The sequence below is a fragment of the Triticum dicoccoides genome, chromosome 2B, assembly GCF_002162155.2.
Source record: "Triticum dicoccoides isolate Atlit2015 ecotype Zavitan chromosome 2B, WEW_v2.0, whole genome shotgun sequence".
NCBI classification, from domain to species: Eukaryota; Viridiplantae; Streptophyta; class Magnoliopsida; order Poales; family Poaceae; genus Triticum; species Triticum dicoccoides.
The window spans coordinates 520,327,386-520,336,231 of NC_041383.1; positions in this window are offsets into that span (position 1 = coordinate 520,327,386).

The following is an 8,846-nucleotide window of genomic DNA, read 5'->3' on the forward strand; positions in this document are numbered from 1 at the left end:
CAGCGGTTGCCACTCGGGGCGTGCGGTGGAACTGCTCTGCGCCCGCACGCCACGCGCCGACCGTGGTTGACGTCAAACACGTCGCGCACTTCGCCCCCTCCCCCTCACGGTTCCATTTACTCCTCCCCACAGTTACTCGCACAACCCACTTTGCATTTCAGTCGATTGGAGGAGAAGACGAGGGGAGAAGGAGACGGCGGAGGCGGAAGAGTCGACGGCATTCGCGGTCGTCGGTGGTGCTCGCCGGACCGGAGCGGCTTCGCCGGAGCGCCTACAGATTGAAGGTAATGCTCCCTCCAACTCTCGAAATCCTTGCCTGCATTTTCTCCCCTGCCCTCCGTGTTCGATGCTTCGCTCGAGATTCATAGAGATTCAGGCGGGTTCGCGATGCGCCGGTGTTCCCGCCGGCGTTGGAGTCCTGTGCTTGCCGTTTTTGGTGGCACTGGGTAATTTCGTCGCCGCCGCGGTGGCGGTCACGCCGGTGTGGTTCGACCTGTCCGGAGCCACATACTGGTTGTGCCTTGGGATTGGGTCGTCGTTTTTTTGTTTGATAGTTGCGCATTGCTTCGAATTGCTATTTGCGATCAGTTTGGGGAGAATTTTGGCGATGAATTTCAAGTCATGATAGTTGCCATTGAACCCTAGATCTAGGTAGTTGTTTTCCAAAGTGCAGTATGAAGGCAAACATGGTAGTTTGAGTAACTATCATGACTGTATGGCAACTAATTTCCTGATTGACTGTGATAGTTGCCACAAATATACTTTCCATGTGGCAACTAATTTCCTGATTGGCTGTGATAGTTGCCACAAATATGCTTTCCATGTGGCAACTAATTTCGCGCACAGGTTGTGGTTGTGGCCACACTGTAGGCACGGCAAAGTGTAGTAAATAGGTAGTCATTGCAGTTTCAGCAACCATTTGCACTTGATGGCAACTAATCTCCACATCAACTGTGTCAATTGCCACATATATGTTTTCCATGTAGCAAGTATTTATGTGAACACGCTATGGCTGTTGTCATGTTGTAGGCAGGATAATGTGGCAAATTGGTTGTACTACATACCCAAATTTTTATGCTTTGCCACGCTGATTCGTGGCAACTGACAGGATAATGTGGCATGGCAAAGTATAGTAACTAGGTAGTCTTGTCAGTTTCAGCAACTATGTGCACTGGATGGCAACTAATTTGCACATCAACTGTGTCAGATGCCATATATATGTTTTCCATGTGGCAAGTATTTGTCTGAACACAACATGTCTGTTGCCATGTTATAGGCAGGATAATGTGGCAAATTCATTGTACGGCAGACCCAGTTTCGTGTTTTGCCATGCTGACTTGTGATATCTGAACATATTTGTCCGTACTAAATGGCAACTCATTTTTGATATGAGGTCAGTGTGTGCGTTGCAATTTCAGGTTGTTCAGTAGATGTTTTTCATCGCTTTTTTGAATTCTGTGTTACATTTTAACATGGCAATTTCAACCTAGCACATTTTGCCATTGAACACATGGCAAGTCATTTTTGTATGAGGACAGGGTGTGAGCTGCCACATTTTATGTTTGTGCAATGGAAGATTTGTGGCTTTCTTTCGTAATATCTTGTGCTAACATGGCAACTTCAACATTTTGTTTTTAAGTGCATTACGATCTGTAATTTTTTTTCAAATGAAACCAATGTGCTTAATTGCCACATTTATGTTTTCGACAATCATAGGGGGGGTGCTTGTGTGTTCATGTGATATTTTCATTCACTAGTTGCCATTTTCAATCGAGCCCATGCGGCAAGTACATTCTGTTAGGTGGCAACTGCTTACTTCCTACATTTCATTTCCACCCTGACAATTTGGTCTGTTCTCACCTCAGCAGAATGGCTCGCGGTGACCATCAAAACGATGATGATGATTTCATGGATCCACCACAGCAGAATCGGGAAACTGGATGGAGAAAAGACGGCGACGAGGTAACTGTCCACACACCCTCCTCCTCCTGCATATGTTATTGGTTGCCACCTCGAGCTTGCAGTCGTTTGTTACGAACTAAAATTTCATGACAGTGAAAACATGGCAACAAATGATCATTTGTCTGTTTTTGCAGAAGAAGAAAGTACTCGCAACAGGGCCTCGCAGGAACGACTGACTTCATTGACTAACAGATTTACCGACGATTAGAAGGGAGCTGCTGCTGAGATGGGTATGCAGGCTCTGATGGATGTCCTGTGCACGAATCTAGTCAACCCTGTATGCGAATGGCTTGGTGAGATTTACGACCCCGCCTCCAGGGAATTTGTGATTCCGGTACGTGGAAGACTGCCATTTAACAAGGAATCCATGTTCTACACTTTGGGTGTGCCCCGTGGAGAAATCAAAGTCCCGTATGAGGTCAATAATAAGATCGAGGAAACGTTTTTCCCCCATTTGTTTCCTGGGTTGGAATCCATGCCGAACACGTCTTTCCTGGTAGATTCGTTGCAGGCCATGACAACCCATGGCGAGGTTTTTAAGATGAAACTACTCATGTACCTCATCTCAGCTGTTTTCGCGCCGACCACTTCTCTTCGCCCAAGCAACAAATGCTCCCCCATCCTGGTGAATGATCTATCTTTACTCCATTATTTTCCTTCAATCTTTTGGCTCCGATGTCATGTGCAAGCTAGTCACTGATAGTTTTTTTGATGTTTTTTCCATTTGATTTCTGATGCGGCAAATCGTTGTCCTGAAAATTGTGCGGTGCAGGCAAAACTGAAAGATGTGAAGAACATGAATTGGTGTAAGTTCATTGCCGACTTCCTGCATGATGCATTCTCAAGCAAGATGTACCAGAAGGGTTGTCGACTGCATTTAATGGTATTTTTTAACCAGTCCTTTCTGTGAACACTCTTTAACACCTTTATTCATGCATGGTAACCTGATCATAACAAGATGGCAACTGCCATCATGACAATATGTCAACTGCCATCATGAATATATGGCCACTGCCATCATGACAATATGGCAACTGCCATCATGACAATATGGCAACTGCCATCATACTATGATGGTAACTAGCACATACAGATGGCAGCTAGCACAGGTAGATGGCAACTTATTCTTTTCTCTTTTCATGCACTTCAACTTGATGATTGTAGGAACATACATTAGCCTGTTTTTTGCAAAATACCATGATGGCAACTGATATTTCTTTCTTTTTAAAATTGTTGTACATCAGCTCATGTACGTCGACTGTCTTGAACTGTCCACCGTGGATTTAACTGGGACAGGAGGCCCGCCGCCTATGCACAAGTTTGCTGTTTCGGCGTGGACTTACGATGCTGTCAAGGTTGTGCTTGCAGCAGACAGGGTAACTGATACCAAATATATAAAACTGCAGGTTAGTTCTGGTTTCTTTCTCTACACGACATTCTTACAAATTTTTGCGGCATAACATATGAAAAAAATCTTCATGTGGCAACCGTCTGTGGTTAACAAGAGATGACTACCTTTGTTAGCCATGGCTGTCTGCACATGGTATCCATGTCTCACTCCACATGGCAACTCTGTCATCCGTGCTGAAACTTATATTCTCGTCTTCTTTTTTTGTTGTATTTGCAATACATGAACTGTTAGTCAGTGTTCATCATTCTCTCTCTTACATCCTAGCTATTTTTTGGTTATTTCCAGCTGATGGCCAAGCATGCTATAGACTATAGCGTGTCTGGGGGGCCTCAAAACTTTGGAAAGTGGATGGACATGCACTCAGCTCCGTCTTGCCCTACCGAGGTAATCAAAGATATATATCTATGGTTGCGTTGGATGATTTTTGATCTCGTGCAAGTGACTGTAATATGGTTGGTTATTGTTGCTTCTTGTTTCGTGCATAGGCGAGGGCACCCGTTGAGCATCTAATTGGGCAGTTTGCATCCAGAATGACCATCTTGCTCGGGAAGTTGGTTGAGGGTTGGACGTCCCTTAACGACTCTGACAGCGACGCGGTTGCGAGGCAGTTCACTACATTTGTCCCAGAACGGACACATCGGCTAACTGGTTGCCGTGGCCGGTACGACTACAACAGTTCCCAAGAGCTTGCTGACACACAAGATGAACTAGATGGAGATGCTGGTCTCAACAAGTATGATGACGATGACATGGAGAACGTGCAACACGACACCGATGATGATGAACATGTTGAAGTTCGTGCAGGTGGTAAGAAGGGCAAGGATGCACCAGATGTCCCCCAACCGGAGAAAGTCAAAGAACATACGGCTGCGAGAGGCGAGGGGGTGTTGCCCTCAAAGAGGGGGAGGGCTCCAGAGGATGTTGGGCAGGGTTCTCCTGGCAAGAGGTCTAGGACCGATCCCGTAGCTGCTAGGAGGAGGTTTGACTTTTATTTTAGTGTTTTGTTTTGTCTATATTTTTTGAACAGACTGACCCCTTTTTGCATTTGTTTTGCTAAGCGCGGCTATGAGTTTGTTGTCTGACAATTACCACCTTTTTTTTCCTCCATCTTATATGTGCAGTGAGGCGACAACTGGTGGACGAGTAGTTACGAAGAAACAGGCACCAACGCCAACCCGTGTTTCTGCTCGGTTGAACAAAGGTGCCCCCATTGCTGGTGACACCCCTTCCACCAGGTCATCTCCTTGTACGACGACATCCAACACCGGGGATCCTCGTGTTGCCAGACATGAGAAAGCCAGTCAAGAAGTAGGTTTTCCATGTTCTTTCATTGCCATAGTGCTATATTTTTGATTTTTCAATGCATCTGTTCAGCTTGCCACATGGGCTTCTGTCATCAGTCCCACATGGCAACTGCTGTTTTTCAAATGATCTCATTCCTTTTTAACTACATGGCAACTCCTGCTTGTTTTTGCATGGCAATTGCTATCTAGGCCAAATGACATCTCTTTTTGTACCTGTATGGCAACTTCCATCTTTGCATTGGCTTGTGTGCTCACCACATACCTAGTTTTGAAATTGCATTCCTGGCAGATCAGACATTTTTATCATTCTTCAAGTTGGCTAGCATGTCAACTCTTGCTGGATTTGCATGGCAACTGCTAACTATGCCACATGGCAACTCTTATTCCACCTACATGGCAACTACCAGCTTTTCCACCTACTTTTCATTTTTTTTAGATTTCTACCATGGCAAATATTTTTTGTTCATTTCTTAATACCTTTTTCATGTGCTTTCTTTTTTGCAGGGTGAAGAAGACTACTACACGCGCGGCCAAGCATATCATTAGGGACCCACTCAAACGCCTTCATTCAAAGTTGTCAACAGGTGGCAACTCAAATGTTCATGAGGCGCCAGTCGACAAAACTGCTGCTGCACCGTCAACTGTTCCCACTAACACTGACACAAGTGGCCGACCATCTTCGCCGGTTGCAGATGTGCAGGCTAGAACAACAGGCATCCGTACATCAGGGAGTGACAAGTTGGTATCTGCCAGGACAGCTGAAATATTGCCCACTCTTCTGGCAATGAAGGATGCTGTTGTGAGCCATGCCACCCCATCAGCAAGCGTTGAAGTGGATGCTCCCGAGACCAACCTAAGCAAGGAAGATTCCCGCTCATCTGACACTGATTCCAAGCACGTGAGTGGTGGCACTCCTGTGTCCACGACAGAAGTGGCTGAGGCGGCAGTTCATAATGGTATGCCATCTACAGGTGAGAGTCTTGGCACAACAGCTCCAGCTCCTGGCGGTGCAGATATTGCTAAGGCGACTGTTTCGCGTGCTAGTCTTCCACCTAGGTGTCATAGCCCCCGCAAGCAATCAACAGACATACCTAACGCACTAGCTGTAGCTAGGAGCAGCAGAGATGAGTCTGATTATGTTCCTGCGTCCACACTGTTCCCGCCACCTGCCAACAGCAATTTTATGGAGAAACCGGAAGACCGGAGTACAACTGATGCAGGTGTCAAGCCGGGCACGAGTGATGGAGGTGAACGTCCGGAGCAGACTGCGCCTTTACCCGCAGTGGAAATCCCCAGCTTAAATCTGCGCACTTCCAAGCTCCCAGCCAATGTTGGTGTCCCCTACAGCCCAAACAAGAAGATTGTCAAGAAAGCTGCGGCTGATACCGCTGACAACACGCCCCGCCCTACAAATAAGCTCGATGATTCTGCAGCGACTGATTCAGATATGTTTGTTGATCTTTCACCGTTGGATTCTGCCCCACAAGTTGTTCGTGATTGAAAGTGCAACTATCCCTAGGTGGTTTTGGTAATTCATAATAACATATAGCTCATTGAGCTAATGCTATTCCAAGACAAATATTTCAGGAAAGCTCAATGAATGGCATGACATGGATGATGAAAGTGGATCCCTCAAAATATTAAAGACAAAGGATTGGCTCAAGCTCAAAAGCTCAAGACTCTACATTTTACATTTTAGTGATCCAAGATCACACTGTGTCTATAGGAAAAGCCAATACTATCAAGGAGGGATGAGGTGTTGCTTAATGAGCCTCTTGCTTCAAGTGCTTAGTGATATGATCCAAAAACCCTCAACTACTTTCTCACATCCACATATTACCTAAACCTAAAGTCAAAATCGGTCCCACCGATTCTTTATATCTGGCGCCACCGAGTTCAATTGTCATAGCCACTGCCACAAACCCTAGGCAAATCAGTATCACCGATAGGGATCTCGGTCTCACCGAGATGGGATTGTAATCTCTCTATTTCCCTTCGTAACGTTTCGGTCTAACCGAAGTGAGCGGTCGGTCCCACCGAGATTGCAATGTAAACTCTCTGTTTCCCTTTCGTAACATTTCGGTCTCACCGAAAAGAGTAAATCGGTCCCACCGAGTTTACCTGACCAACTCTCTGGTTAGCTAATTACCAAAATCGGTCTCACCGAGTTTGTGTAATCGGTCTCACTGAGATTACGTTATTCCCTAACCCTAACCATATCGGTCCTACCGAGTTGCATGTCGGTCCCACCGAAAATCCTAACGGTCACTAGGTTTACTGAATCGGTCCGACCGAGTTTGTTGATTCGGTCCCACCGAGTTTGGTAAATTGTGTGTAACGGTTAGATTTTGTGTGGAGGCTATATATACCCCTCCACCTCCTCTTCATTCGTGGAGAGAGCCATCAGAACAAACCTACACTTCCAACTTACCAGTTCTGAGAGAGAACCACCTACTCATGTGTTGAGGCCAAGATATTCCATTCTTTCCATATGAATCTTGATCTCTAGCCTTCCCCAAGTTGCTTTCCACTCAAATCTTCTTTCCACCAGATCCAAATCCTATGAGAGAGAGTTGAGTGTTGGGGAGTGAGGGAGTTCCGGACTAGGGGGTGTCCGGATAGCCGAAGTATCATCATCGGCCGGACTCCAAGACTATGAAGATACAAGATTGAAGACTCCGTCCCGTGTCCAGATGGGACTTTCCTTGGCGTGGAAGGCAAGCTTGGCGATACGGATATGTAGATCTCCTACCTTTGTAACCGACTCTGTGTAACCCTAGCCCTCTCCGGTGTCTATATAAACCAGATGGCTGTAGTCCATAGGAAAAACAACAATCATACCATAGGCTAGCTTCTAGGGTTTAGCCTCCTTGATCTCGTGGTAGATCCACTCTTGTAACACACATCATAAATATTAATCAAGCAGGACGTAGGGTTTTACCTCCATCAAGAGGGCCCAAACCTGGGTAAAACATCGTGTCCCTTGTCTCCTGTTACCATCCGCCTAGACGCACAGTTCGGGACCCCTTACCCGAGATCCGCCGGTTTTGACACTGACATTGGTGCTTTCATTGAGAGTTCCTCTGTGTCATCACTGATAAGATCGATGGCTTCTTCAATCATCATCAACGCTGCAGTCCAGGGTGAGATCTTCCTCCCCGGACAAATCTTCGTATTCGGCGGCTTTGCACTGCGGGCCAATTCGCTTGGCCAACTGGAGCAGATCGAAAGCTATGCCCCTGGCCGTCAGGTCAGTTTTGGAAGTTTGAACTTCACGGCTGATATTCGCGGGGACTTGATCCTCGATGGATTCGAGCCACAGCCGAGCGTGCCGCACTGTCGCGGCGAGCATGATTTAGCTCCGCAGCCGGACAGTACCCTGGAGGCCGCACTCGAAACCGCTCCGATCTTCGATTCGGAGCCAGCTGCCCAGATCGAGGACGGATGCCTAGACACCGCCTCGGAGGCCGCAACCTCTATGTTGATAGAGCCGAACACTGACTTTGTCCCTCACAAAGCTCGTGACTCCGAGGTGCCGGACTCCTCGCCGGACTCCGAACCTCCCGTGCCCCCCTGATCGAATCTGATTGGGCGCCGATCATGGAGTTCACCGCGGCGGACAACTTTCAACACTCACCTTTCGGCGACATCTTGAGTTCGCTAAAGTATCTCTCGTTATCAGGAGAGCCCTGGCCGGACTGCGGTCAGGACGGTTGGGATGCGGACGACGAAGAAATTCAAAGCCCACCCACCACCCACTTGGTAGCCGCTGTCGATGATTTAACCGACATGCTAGACTACGACTCCGAGGACATCGACGGTATGGACGACGATGCCGGAGACGACCAAGAACCAGCGCCTACGGGGCACTGGACAACCACCTCATCATATGACATATACATGGTGGATATCCCAAAAGATGGGAATGGCGAAGGAACAGAGGAGGATGACCCCTCCAAAAAGCAGCCCAAGCGCCGGCATCAGCGGCGCCGCTCTAAATCCCGCCACAACAAGAATGAAGACTCCGGCACCGGAGAAAATAATACACCGGACAGTGCCGAAGACAACCCACTCCAGCAAGATGCAGCACAGGAGGACGGAGACGCCAGCCCTTATGAAGGAGCGGCAGAAGAAGAGGCAGAGGATTATACGCCTCCCTCCAGAGACGA